General features: G+C 46.8%; 1 long non-coding RNA gene across 1 annotated transcript; it reads left to right on the top strand.

The window, feature by feature from the left end:
- The first annotated feature begins 1,465 nt into the window (after window positions 1–1,465).
- LOC132469950 (uncharacterized) lies at window positions 1,466–3,789 on the top strand. Its single transcript, XR_009528527.1, has 4 exons — window positions 1,466–2,482; window positions 2,563–2,957; window positions 3,028–3,110; window positions 3,471–3,789. It is a non-coding gene; the product is annotated as an uncharacterized LOC132469950 (long non-coding RNA).
- The last annotated feature ends 10,071 nt before the right edge of the window (window positions 3,790–13,860 follow it).

Consider the following 13,860-nt stretch of genomic DNA (forward strand, 5'->3'; position numbering starts at 1 on the left):
CAATACTAAAAGTCTTTGTTCACCAGATTGTTATCTTTACAGTTGAAGCTCCCCCCCCCGAGGCTAAGGTGGGGTCGGCGGCCGTGCCATGTAACTCTCTGACTTTGTTTACGCTAGCCAGAGTGTCGGAACAGGCCCATACTTCAAAGGTTTGCTTGGGGGATGACACACAAGAAGATAGGAACAGGCAGGCAATAAAATGCATCACACGACTCTCGAATGTTCACACTTTAAATGACCCAAAAGGAGAGCAGAAGGCAGACACTATCAGAATAGCAACAAAACTTAAATTCATATAGACCAAAACAATACAACATGTAGATTTTCCATCACACCATCGCCGCCCCTACCCTCTGGAACTCCCTCCCTCTGGCCATCCGAAACTCTGATACACTCGGTTCCTTCAAAAGTCAACTTAAAACCTATCTCTTCAGGACCACCTACAACATTTGACAAATCATCCTCCGCCATCTTCCACTCTCTCCCGCTCTCTTAATGTGTTGCCTATTGTTGTGGTGTTGTTTATTTATTTATTTATTTGATTGTCTGTACTGTCTGTATGTATTCCTTTCTTATTTGTAAAGCGTCTTTGAGTACTTAAAAGAGGGCTATAAATAAAGGATCAATTATTATTATTATTATTTTATAAATGTATACAAAATGGCATATAAAACCATATGAAAGGACAATATTCCTGTCTGCACAAAGAAATGCCTCACTGCAAAAATCCACAAACAACAGGATAAAGTAGGCTATGGTGAGGTTAATCAATAGCAACACGCAAGTTTCAAACACAGGCTTTGGGAAAGTGGTCAATGAAAAATATAAAAAGGTCACTTTATCCCATACAATTAAAACAGAAATGCACTTAAGCGGCGGTGACGCTTGCTGTTACTTCATATGGTCCAAAGAATGAATGAACCTGATCAATTTCGCAAGCTATGACATCATGAGTGTGTCTTCCTCTCACCCTCTTGCATGCAAGAGCAGCCTTCTCAAGTTTAAAAGTAATGCAGTCTATCCAGTGCACCGTCATTCCTAAATCCTGAGTACCCTTTGTTGTTGAAGGACCAAATGTCTGCGGTGGTGGACAGATAGGAGGCGATTTTCGAGTCCAGGGAGGACTCGAAAATTATTTTGAGCTTCAATCCATGTCGGAATAACACCTGTTCGGGAGATGGTCAAATTTTTTCCTGTTGGATTTTGGCTTGCGAGTCGCGGGTATTTTATCTAGTATTTTTCTAAACCTGCCGATTTAATAGTTGACAGGGGAAGCAAGTATTCTACAATGAACCCTGCAACCAGCCTGGTAATGTATTTCTGTGTCACCTGCTTCTGCACTCCAACACTCCTTCGCACAAGCAGCTACGTTAATCAAATCGAACGCTATGGCAACGTGCCGACTCCCAAGGCAAGCAGGCGCTGCAGACACACAGGCAGCACTCATGCGCGCACCACAACAGATCAGGGGTCTCATTTATAACCGTTGCGTATGCACAAAACGGGGCTGAAAGTTGCGTACGTGACTTTTCACGCCAAGGTTGTGATCTATGAAAAACTAACTTGGCGGGAGAATGTGCGCAGCCCTAAGCAAACTCTGACCCATGCGTACGCATGGTTTGGAGGAGAAGGAGATTTGGCGACACAGATGGTGTGGTGGTGAACTGAAGTCAGACTGAAGAAATGTAGAGGGAGTAGAACGATTATGTTTTATCATCCCCCTTCATAAGTTGAAGTTCAATCCGTATCATGTGTTAAATCATAGTAGGGCCTAATCAGAATAATTTTTGAATAATTAAAATTAAAATTCTCTATAGGCCTATTTAATCCCGTCACTCCATACTGTCCACTCCCGGATCGCAGGAGGAGGAGAGGACGGCGCGACTGCATGGAATAAAGCATCTGTCCAACATGTGTCAATATCATAATATTTTTATGTGACACTGTAAACACATAATCAAAATCAAATGTCAATTAAATCCCAAGTGTGGAAAATCAAGCCACACCCTCATCACAATCGTTATATTATAGTCCGTTCCTCTTGATGCTTTTCATGACAAATCAGGCATTCAAAAGGGGTTATATTCAAGAACATTTTACGTGGGTAATTACAAACTGATTAACCAAGCTGTTCTCGGTCAGTTTTATTACCGTAACCCTATACATGATACAGCGGTGAGCCCAGTGCGTAATGCTGCACCATGGCACTGCTGGCACTGCTGGAGGACCATGCAAATGGCATGATTCGGAGGGAGAGGGTCTTCAGGGACCATAACGATTTGTTGGCCCATGATGATGACTGGCTAATGAGCCGTTTTAGATTCCCTAGAGCTATGCTCTTGGATCTATGTGCTGAACTGGGTCCAGCATTGGAAAGGGCAACACGTAGGAACCACGCAATCCCGGTGCAGACGCAGGTCCTCACCACTTTGGGGTTCCTGGCAACCGGCTGTTTCAAACGGGAATTGGCAGACAGGTAAGTGTTTCATATAGCTGCATTTTACAACCTGCTTTCACATTTAAGCATAATTGTGCTAATTTTGTTTGTTTTCCACCCTGTAGATCCGGTATATCACAGCCATCCCTCAGTGCCCTAATGCTCAGCGTTTTGAATGGCATCATACATATGGGCAGTCGATACATAAGGTTTCCCTACACAGTGGAAGAACAGGCCGAGATTAAAAGGCAATTTGCAGCAATGTCCGATTTCCCAAATGTAATCGGCGCAATTGACTGCACTCATATTGCTATAAGGGCTCCATCTGAACATGAGTTCGCTTACGTCAACCACAAGCACGTGCACACTATTAATGTTCAAGTTATATGTGATGCCCATATGAACTTGACAAACATAGTGGCACGTTGGCCTGGTGCAACACATGATTCCTTTATTCTGACGCACAGTAGTGTAGGGAACAGACTACAGGCAGGCGCGGGGCGGGATGGCTGGCTTCTAGGTGAGTTTTTTTTTAAAGAGGAATGTAACATTGTGGTTCTTGACATAACTAATGATTTTCTGCATTGCAGGGGACAGTGGATACCCCCTGAGACGCTGGCTCCTCACCCCAGTTTTGAACGCGCAAAGCGCCGAGGAACAACGATATAATGAGGTCTATAGCGTCCGTTTTTTTTGGTTGAGGCTTAAGTGGGCTCCAGGCAGTTACGCGTCGTACAATGAATCCAAGTCCGGTGATGAATATAGTTTGAGAATTTTATTGCTGCAGACCGAATGACAATTGATGAATGAAAACATGGTTGTTTGACGATGACGACGACGACGACGGTAAACAGAAAATATAATCAGGTGCGCCACTAACCCCCTTTCTCCCCTGGCTCCGCTGATCTGACTGCCCAGGTATATAGATTAAGCCACACCCATGTGTCAATCAAACGGAAGTGACATGATCCAAAACAGTGTTCAAAATAAACAATAAACGAACAGACCAAATATGCATTTTGGCCCCTACAAGGTCCATGGCCGTGCTCGTTCAGTGGTGGAGCGCGCCATCGGCCTCCTGAAGTGCCGGTGGCGCGCTCTGGATGCGTCGGGGGGAGGCTTTTATACCAGCCTGCCAAAGTGTGCCGCATTATAAGGGCTTGTGGTGTGCTGCACAATTTGTCCCAGAGGAACGGCATCCCTCTCCCCCCCGACCTCCCTCCCCCCGAGCTTGACCCGGAGGCCCAGCCCCCTCCGAGGCAAGTCGGATTTCAACAGGGTGCAAGAGTACGTGCGGATGTCATGCGGCGTTTATGAAATGAAGACGACTCAAGGTTAATTTTTTCACAGTATCTTTTAATATTGTGGCAATTTCGGTGATAACATTTCGAATCTGCCTCATCTCCTCAGTCAAGTTGTTGACTGCATCTATCGTTTCCCTCTGTAGCTGCAGAACTGCGTCTGTGAGGATCCGACCAGCGGACTGACGCTTGGTGCTGGGGGTAGGGGCAGCCGGATGACCTGCGGCCAAGGGCCCCTCGCCGGCATCATCGTCCTCCTCCCCACCGACCGCTGACTCTGGAGGACGCACAAGCAAAATAGCTTGCACTAGGCCTACATGATCAATAATAAATCAATAAAAAACAGAAATCAGCTTTACCTTGTTCTTCTGTGTTGTCAGTGTCTCCTTCCCTTTCGGACACGATGCCACTCACGCTTGCGGTGCCAATTATGGATGCAACTTTCGTGTCAATTTGTGTTAGGTCAGGAGTACTGGGTCCCCCTCCAGTTGCAGTCACGCTCTGGCGGTGTGAGGACAGCCTCTGCTTTGCACCCACCTGTAATAATGATCTTCACTATACGACCAGTAACATTTGAGCAATTAATTATAAACATGTGCTGTGCGTGAGGAAATAAAAATGTTCCTTTTTGTCGGACCACTTCTTTTTCAATTCTGGTACTGTGCGCTCCGTACCACTGACAGCGTTCACTGCCGCAGCAACATGTTGCCACTCATTCTGTTTTTTAATGTTGGTGATCCCGATCCCGTGACCGCCGAACAAAATTTATTTTCGGGCCTCCACCTCACCCACAAGTGTCTCCACCTCAACCTCCGTGAAGTTTCTTTTTTTGGCTTTTCTCTGTCCTGCCAATGTTTCCAACAAGACATAATACCGGCATCTGAGTCTGTTTTATATGCAGATCGCATTCATGAGGTAATTTGCATTGACCGTTTATGGTTAAAAAGGGGCGTGTAGAGGGCGGAACGTGAAGCTGATTCAGCTGGGCACAATTGTAGTCAGTATGTGATTTATAAAGCAAAGATTGCGTACAGGTGTGCGTACGCAGTGTTTTATAAATCCGAATATTTTTTGGCGCACGCAAAACTTGGCTTCTGGGCGTACGCACATTTTTAGTAACGATCCCACGCACAGTTTTATAAATGAGACCCCAGACCTTTACACGCAGTCAAACACGGCTTGAGTAACGCCGGAAGGCGCGCTCCTATAGTCTAGTAAAGCAGTGTAGTTACCGATATTTTTAGTGTAATGCGTTACTTTACTTTGTTACCCCAAAAAGTAATATTGTTACTGTAATCCGTTACTTTGTAACTCGTTACCCCCAACACTGCTCGCCCATTGCACAGACAATAAGGCACCAAGAGGGGGAGACAGAGCAGAGCATCTGCAGGGTAAGGCAGCGGCCTAAACACTGTGACCAATGACAATGACTTGCTCTTGTTATGCTCCGTTGTTAGGCTGAATTACTTCATGAAGCACTTTCCCCAAGTTACTACTATCAAGAAAGCTTTCTCACCAGGTATCAAGGTTAAAGGGTGCCTCCTCGCAAGGAGACACAGCCATTGTGTGAGTATGATTGGATATTCCACCCAATTGTGTCTCCTTTCAGGTCCATCATGCATTTTACTTGTGTAACAATTGGAGAATTAAATTTTACCATAAATATTCAAACCCTTTATTTGACAGGCTGCTCAGTTAGCTTTGCGTTAATACCTACATTTTTTTATACAAACGTATGTAAAAGTCTGGATATTTTAAAATGTTTTTTGCTGAGCCATACATATCTTATTATTTGTATCTATCAACATGTCAAACTTCCCCTTTCTCTCTCCCTGGGCGCATCGCTAATAACCATTGGCTGTTCCTCGAGGATGCTTCCTAAATAGTTGGGCAGTAGCCTATAGGTCATTTAGCGGCATGGGACTGTCCCTATACGGAGGGGCACAGGAAACACCCCAACTAGCTACCTTGATTTGGCAAAATCGAGGTTATCTAGGTCTTACTTAAATATCATACTCTTTTAAACAAACTATTAAGCTAGTACTGAGATACATGTGGATGTAATTGAATGGATAGGATGATGCATTCTGAGTGAAACAATCTAGTTATAAAAAAACTAAAATCTCAAAACAAAGCCGATCAGCTGCTATAATATCGATTATTAATCACACTTTTTCATTTGGTAAGGTATTCCCAAAGTCATTCTACATAAAAACAATAACATCACTGAAATATGCATTTATATAAACGATGAAACTGAACAATAACAAAGACTTTTGAGTGTTTAGTCATTTATTCACAAATACAAAGACATTTCTCTGTGAGAAAAGGCAAAATGATGAAAGAACAAAGGGTTTGCCTTGGGCAATTTCTTGAGACACATCACCCAGTCAGTGGTGTCTTATTTACATATATAATTTGCATATTTAAGGAAGGCATTAGAGAATCACGGCAGTTTCAACATGCAGGTCTGCCTTGCAATGCACGTGTTGTTCCTAATTGCCTTTTGTGCCTCTGTGTTGGGAGGACAGGAATTGAGGCATGAAATGGGGGGTGGGCTAAGTGGGGAAAAGGGGTATAGGCAAGGCAAGGCAAGGCAACTTTATTTATATAGCACTTTTCATACACAAGGCAGACTCAAAGTGCTTCACATATAAACATTGTCATACAATAAAATAAAATAATAGATAAGTAAAAGAAAACATATGCAAGAAATTAGTAAAATAGAAAGTGCAATGTATTTAAGAGAAAATTAAATTGAAAGTTAAGGCTTTTTAGTAAGTAAAATTGAAAGTGCAATGTATTTAAGATCAGATCAACAGTCTCTCTGGAACCCAAGTCGGGACTACAACCCAACCTAAAGGAACTTGGTCCTTTCTCTGGAACTCCAATCCAGATTCTAGGACTCTAACCCAGACAGAACTTGGACACAAACTCAGGACTCTAACCCTTATACAAACTCAGGACTCTAACCTTTATACCAGGGGTAGGCAATTAAAATCCTAATGGGTCCAGTTTCAAAAAAAATCCTCAAGCTTGGGTCCGGGGGTCTATCACACATTTTTTATGACCGTTGTTTTCACTGATATAGGACTGCATGTGTTTTATGTACCAACAGTCAAGGTGTGCATTATGATTCAGAGGCATATTTAGCCAATATAAGTACTTTAGGCGCTAGTAGTATCAGTGTCTGTTTGGTCAACAACTGACTATCCGCCACCGTCTCGGAGCAGATCAGGCACACAGGCTTAGAGCTGCATGCAGGCAGAATGAACACTCCTCTTTAAAAGCTCTGTTCTCACAATCTACCTTTCTCTTCTTAGAGCACGCCATCTTTCTCTTGAACTGCAATGAAGCTTTCTCTCTCACTGAAGGCACTCTTTTCTTCTGTCAATTTTGCCGCGCTTGCGTGCACCAGTCGCACAGCTCGTAGGGCAGGCTATCATCTGATTGGCTACTGGCATTATAAGGTTTAAACAAAAACATAGCCTACCATAAAGTTATAGTTAATTTAATGTATTTAACGGGTTTATAAAAGTCACCCAAACATTAGTTGTTAAAATCTCTTGGTCAAAATTATATATACCCGTATTGGTCCGAATATAAGACGACCCTGATTATAAGACGACCCCCCGTTTTTCAACACAAACATTTAGAAAAAAAGATTTGCAGACCAGATTTGCAGAACAAAGAACAGTGAATTAAACACTTGTTATATCAATGACAATAATAATAATGCCAGTAAAGGCCACGGCACTTTCAAGGCAAAATATGTACAGTATGATTCAAAATTAATATCAAGCAACATTGGGAACATTTTTAAATAACATAGAAAAATACAGGCCACATATTTAACTAAACTTAACCAAAATTCGCCAAACTTCTCCTCCGATCTCTGTCTAGCACACGTCCTCTGCCCCGCTGTGTTTGCTCTCGCTGTCATCGCTCCCCAGCTGCTCCGCTTCCACCGGCTCCGCCCAAAGCGCGTTTTCTCTGACGTTTTCAAAAACTCTCCGGTCAACCTCACTGAAACGGCCACTTTGAGGACCACGGTAGGATTTGGGCTGACTGTTGACGTCTTTGAGACGTTATTTTGGTGCTCGCCATCTTCTTACGTTACACTCCGTGACCCCAAACATCTTGGCAGCTTGGCAGTTGTTACTTGACTCTGCCTTATTGACGACCATTATTTTAAAATTGGCATCATAGCTCCTCCGCTGTTGTTGATTGACCTGACCCACTTTTGAGCCACTTGTCTCTAATGGTCAGCCTGTCTTTAAACACCGGTAACGGTCTGGTTGTTAAGGACGCTGGACTACTTCTTCCCGGAACCAATTTCTGGCGCAACCTGCGGCCGCGAATGTGTAGTGACATTTAAAGGGAGAGGCGAAGAAGAGAAACTGCGCTCTGAATACTAGACCCCGAATATAAGACGACCCGACTTTTTCGGACCTATTTCGATTGGAAAAAAGGCAGTCTTATATTCGGACCAATACGGTATATATAAAAAAAATCGCATTATTAATATTATTGTTACAATTGTGTCTCGGTCCGGAGAGGACGTCAGTTGGGTCCGGACCGCGGTCCGCCTATTGCCGACCCCCGCTTTATACAAACAAACTCAGGACTCTAACCCTTATACTCAGGACTCTAACCCTTAACAATATTCTAGGACTCTAACCCAGCTTCTAGGACTCTAGCCCAGTCCAAAGGCCTTATTCTTATTGTAGGACTCTAACCCAGCTTCTAGGACTCTAGCCCAGACCAATGGCCTTATTCAACAAATTCTAGGACTCTTACCCAGCTTCTAGGACTCTAGCCCAGACCAAAAGGACAAACAAACTCAGGACTCTAACCCTTATACAACCTTTCTCTCTGGTATCAGATCATGTATTTTTCTGGTAAAAATAGAAAATTAAGGGAAAGTTAAAAAGGCATTTTAGTAAAATAAAGGTAAAGTATTTAAGATTTAGCAGAAAGCTAAAGCAAACATAAAAGTCTTCAATCTTGTTTTAAAGGTGCTCAGAGTTGGGGCAAGTCTTAAATCCTCAGGGAGTTTATTCCAGCTATTTGTTGCATAGTAACTAAATCCTGCTTTCCCATGTTTCGTGTTTACTCTGGGGATAATTAACAGATTGATCTCAGAAGATCTTAGTGTTCTAGAAGGCTTATGTAGTGGAAGCATATCAGTTAAATATTTTGGGCCTAAACCATGTAGGGATTTATAGGTTAGCAACATGATTTTAAAATCAATTCTCTGACCTACAGGAAGCCAATGTAACGATTTAAGCCAGTGTAATATGTTCAAATTTTTTGGTCTTTGTTAAAACTCTAGCAGCAGCATTCTGAACAAGCTGAAGCTTCCTTAGAGTTTGTTTTGGGAGACCTGTAAGGAGACCATTGCAGTAATCAAGCTTACTAGTGATAAAGGCATGTACAAGTTTTTGTAAGTCTTCGGTGGACATGAGCCCTCTAAGTCTTGCTACATTTTTAAGGTGATAATATGCAGATTTTGTAACTGATTTGATGTGACTTTCGAAATGTAAATCAGAATCCATGATAACCCCTAGATTTCTGGCTTTGATTGAGGTTTTCAGGGACAGAGAGTGAAGGTGTTGGGTTACTTTAAGCCTTTCCGTTTTAGCACCAAATACAATTATCTCTGTTTTATCCTCATTTAGCTGAAGGAAATTTCGGCACATCCAGTCTTTCACTTGCTCAATGCACTGGCACAGCAGATCTATGGGCCGATAGTCATTTGGTGATAGCGATACATAGATTTGCGTGTCATCAGCATAGCAATGATGGTCAATATTGTTATTATGCATGATTTGCCCTAGTGGGAGCATGTAGATGTTGAATAAAGAGGGTCCTAAGATCGAACCTTGTGGGACTCCACACATCACGTTGGTTGATTCTGATACAAAGTCACCAATGGAAACAAAGTAGTTCCTATTTTGTAGGTAGGATCTGAACCAATTTAACCCTCATAGGGTGTTCGTGTTTTTGTTACACAGGAGGTGCTGCTGGGTCTGGTGGACCCATTGCCTTTTAATTCAACATACTCAAGCTTTTTTTTTAAAATACTCACCAGATGGTTACTTCATCCCAATTGCAAGTAATATAAACAACACATATGTTACATTTGTTCACTTTACCTTTGTTAAATCACATTTATGAATAGAGGTGCCACTCGTTTTTGTTTCTTTTTGCATTAAAATGCAACAAAATAAAGAAATGCCTCATAAAACAGGCATAACTCATGGGAAATAATCAACATCATTAGAAATTGAAACATACTCAATAACATCTGTCTGAACAACACATTAAAGCCTTTGAACACGGCCATTATACGTATATCAGACTATACCACACATGAGGGGCAGAGTCTCACTGTGTGTGTATTGCATATGTATTTTTTGCACTGGTTGCATGTATATTGTGTTTTTCTGTCCATCATGGGTCCACACACTTCACAGCGTTTCTTTTTGGCTGACGGGCTGGTCCGCTGCTTGCGGGTTGTTCCTGGGGCTGGCTGCTTGCGGGTTGTTCCTGGGCCTGGCTGCTCGCGGGTTGTTCCTGGGGCTGGCTGCTTGCGGGTTGGTCCTGGGGTTGGCTGCTCGCGGGTTGGTCCTGGGGTTGGCTGCTCGTGGGCTGGTCCTGGCTGCTCACGGGTTGGTCCTGGGGCTGGCTGCTTGCGGGTTGGTCCTGGGGCTGGCTGCTTGCGGGTTGGTCCTGGGGTTGGCTGCTCGCGGGTTGGTCCTGGGGTTGGCTGCTCGCGGGCTGGTCCTGGCTGCCCACGGGATGGTCCTGGGGCTGGCTGCTTGCGGGCTGGTCCTGCCTGCTCACGGGATGGTCCTGGGGCTTGTTGCTCGCAGGCTTGTCCTGGCTGCTGAAGGGCTAGTCCTGAGACTCTTTTACGTTTCGGAGCTGGCTGATGCTCATCCTCCTCTTCAAACTCTGAAATGTTATCCTCACTTTCCGAAACTATTTCCTCTGCATCACCATCAAAACCCTCTGTCTCTTCAAATATCAGCTGTAAGGCAGTCTGAACAGAGAATTGCTTTGCCATCTTGATCTTTGTGGTATGGAACCACGCTGACAGAGCTTTTTTATAGTGTCAGGTCCCCAAGCTTGATAGTGTTGGGTGCTCCAATTTTGCAACCTTGTGCGGGAACAGTGGGTGCACACTGTGGGTGCTCACACCAAGGGCCCATTCACCTGCTTTACTCTTTCCCCCTCTCTCTTTCCCCCTCTCGCTCACACACACACACACACACTGTTGTAACCCGCTCCTTGAATGAGCCGGGTTACCGGTACAAACGACGCGTTTGTAGAAGGTTAAAGCCATTCCAGGCATTTATTATACAATCACTTCAATCACCCAGGGTTCTCACGGTCTCTAGGGCCTCCGTGGGCCTCTAGGCTCTCTTGCTGCCACGAGCCCTTCCTTCCTGCACCCGACCCGTGCTGTGCTGTGCCTCCTTTTAACATGGCTACCGTGCTTTCGGCCAGGTGTCCCCCAATCACCCTGATTGGGGTGCCGAAAGGGCTGCTCTCTCTCGCCGGCTGGTGGGTGGGGGTGGTACACCCCGTCCTCTACGGTACCCCGGGCCCGTCCAGGCCGAGGACCACGTGGCGGGATGCCACACTCCTCCACCCTTTGTCCAAGCCCCAGGTAGCCGAGGGACCCGCCCAGGATGGTATCTCGCCGGGGCCGGGTGTCTCCTGCGGCGCCGGCTGCGTCGTCTCCGGCAGCGTCGTCTCCGGCAGCGTCGTCTCCGGCAGCGTCGTCTCCGGCAGCGTCGTCTCCGGCAGCGTCGTCTCCGGCAGCGTCGTCTCCGGCAGCGTCGTCTCCGGCAGTGTCGTCTCCGGCTACCTCGTCTCCGGCTACCTCGTCTCCAGCTGCCTCGTCTCCAGCTGCCTCGTCTCCAGCTGCCTCGTCTCCAGCTGCCTCGTCTCCCGCCGCCTCGTCTCCCGCTGCGCCGGCGGCGGCTGCCTCTCCTGCCGCGGCGGCGACCGCATCTCTCCTGCCCCGGGACTCTAGTGCCGGGTCCCAAAGCCGGCGAAATATCGGGCAATCCCTCCCGATTAGGAGCGGCACGGGGAGGTTGGGTATAGGGCTGGGCGATATATCGAATATATGCGATGTATCGCGAGATGTTCTCCAGGGGATGTATAAAATGCCCATATCGCGAACATCGAATATAAATTGGGACGCAATGTTTCTTTTTGCCGCCGCCGGCATACTCGTTGTGCTTTCACGCGACGGGGCGACAAAATCTCATACAAAGTGAACGTAGAGACGCGTATCTGCCAATCAGCGTTCAACAGAGTGGCCACTGAGTGACATGTGTAACGTAGCAGCCAACCAGCGTTCAACCGTCAAACTCGGTGCAGTGCAGTCCGGGGTGAACTGCAGCACGGAGGAGAAAGTGATTGTTGCCGTTTGCGACTCCCGGAGCTCTATATATAATAATATATAATATAATATAATATAATTGGTTATATAATTTCACGGATAAAAGCTCTGTGCGCCTCCTGATGGCCGTAGCGTGGGGAGCTCTCATAGGGATTGGGCTTCTCGGGGTTTGTTTAACGCACAGCGTTCCCTTCTCTCGCTATTTCCGGTGGCTCTCTAAACTCACTCCCCCCGCCCATTGCGAGTCCACGAGATTCTCATGGAGGCGCGTATGTGACGTAGTCTGGAAGGCGCGCTGCTGTAGGTGCGTGTACCTCCGACCGGTGAGTGAGAACAGCCAGAAAGAGAAAAAAGGATGGAAACTGAGGATTTGGTTTCGAAAAAGAATAGCACTGGATCCTTCGTCTGGCAGTGTATATATAATAATTATTATTCAAACTGAATAAATGCTGTGTTGGTAAATCTAACTTGCTGTGATTTTCCTTTTCTTATGTGCAAGTTCTAAATTGTTCCAATAGAAAGCACTGATGAGTTTAAACAATATGTTGTTTCATGTAATCTACATGCAGACTTATGTTTCAGTAATACTAGAATTATTACTGACGTAACATTATGCCAGACATGGTTGAATCGAGCATTTATGATGTGCTCTAGAGGAGATTTAAAATATATCGAGATATATATCGTGTATCGAGATATAGTAAAAAAATATCGAGATATTCATTTTGGCCCATATCGCCCAGCCCTAGTTGGGTACAATCCCCGCCCGAGCCGTGAACACCCCGTGCGGGGTCCGGATGACCACGTGGCATGTCTCGTAGGTCCGGGTCCCCCCGTGCACGCAGGCCACCTCCATGGGCTCCCCCGCCTTCCCACCCGCCAAGACGGGGCGAAGGAGGGTAACCACGCTGCCCGTGTCCAGAAGGGCCTGCGTGTCTCTGCTCATCACCCGCACCGGTACCGTCGGGCTCCCGGACGTCCCCTGCACCAAGCAGGTCGCCAGCATGCAGGGCCGACCCGTCCCCACGTCCGCGTAGGCCGGCGGTGCCGGCGCGTCCCGGTCTCGCGCTGCGGTGGCGGCGGCGTCCCTTGCGCCGGCGGTGCCGGCGTCCCTTGCGCCGGCGGCGGCGGCGTCCCTTGCGCCGGCGGTGGCGGCGTCCCTTTCGGCGGCGGCAGCGTCTCTTGCGGCGGCGGCGACGTCTCTGGCGGCGGCGGCGACGTCCCTTGCGGCTGCGGCAGCGTCCCTTGCGGCGGCGGCGGCGTCCCTTGCGGCGGCGGCGGCGTCCCTTGCGGTGGCGGCGGCGTCCCTTGCGGTGGCGGCGGCGTCCCTTGCGGCGGTGGCGGCGTCCCTTGTGGCGGCGGCGGCGTCCCTTGCGGCGGCGGCGTCTCTTGCGGCGGCGGCGTCTGTACCGGGGAGCCGTAGTGGGACCTTCATTATGCCTGCATTCTCCACCAAGTGTGGTAACCCGCTCCTTGAATGAGCCGGGTTACCGGTACAAACGACGCGTTTGTAGAAGGTTAAAGCCATTCCAGGCATTTATTATACAATCACTTCAATCCACCAGGGTTCTCACGGTCTCTAGGGCCTCCGTGGGCCTCTAGGCTCTCTTGCTGCCACGAGCCCTTCCTTCCTGCACCCGACCCGTGCTGTGCTGTGCCTCCTTTTAACATGGCTACCGTGCTTTCGGCCAGGTGTCCCC

The sequence above is a fragment of the Gadus macrocephalus genome, chromosome 12 (genome assembly GCF_031168955.1).
Source record: "Gadus macrocephalus chromosome 12, ASM3116895v1".
Classification (NCBI taxonomy): domain Eukaryota; kingdom Metazoa; phylum Chordata; class Actinopteri; order Gadiformes; family Gadidae; genus Gadus; species Gadus macrocephalus.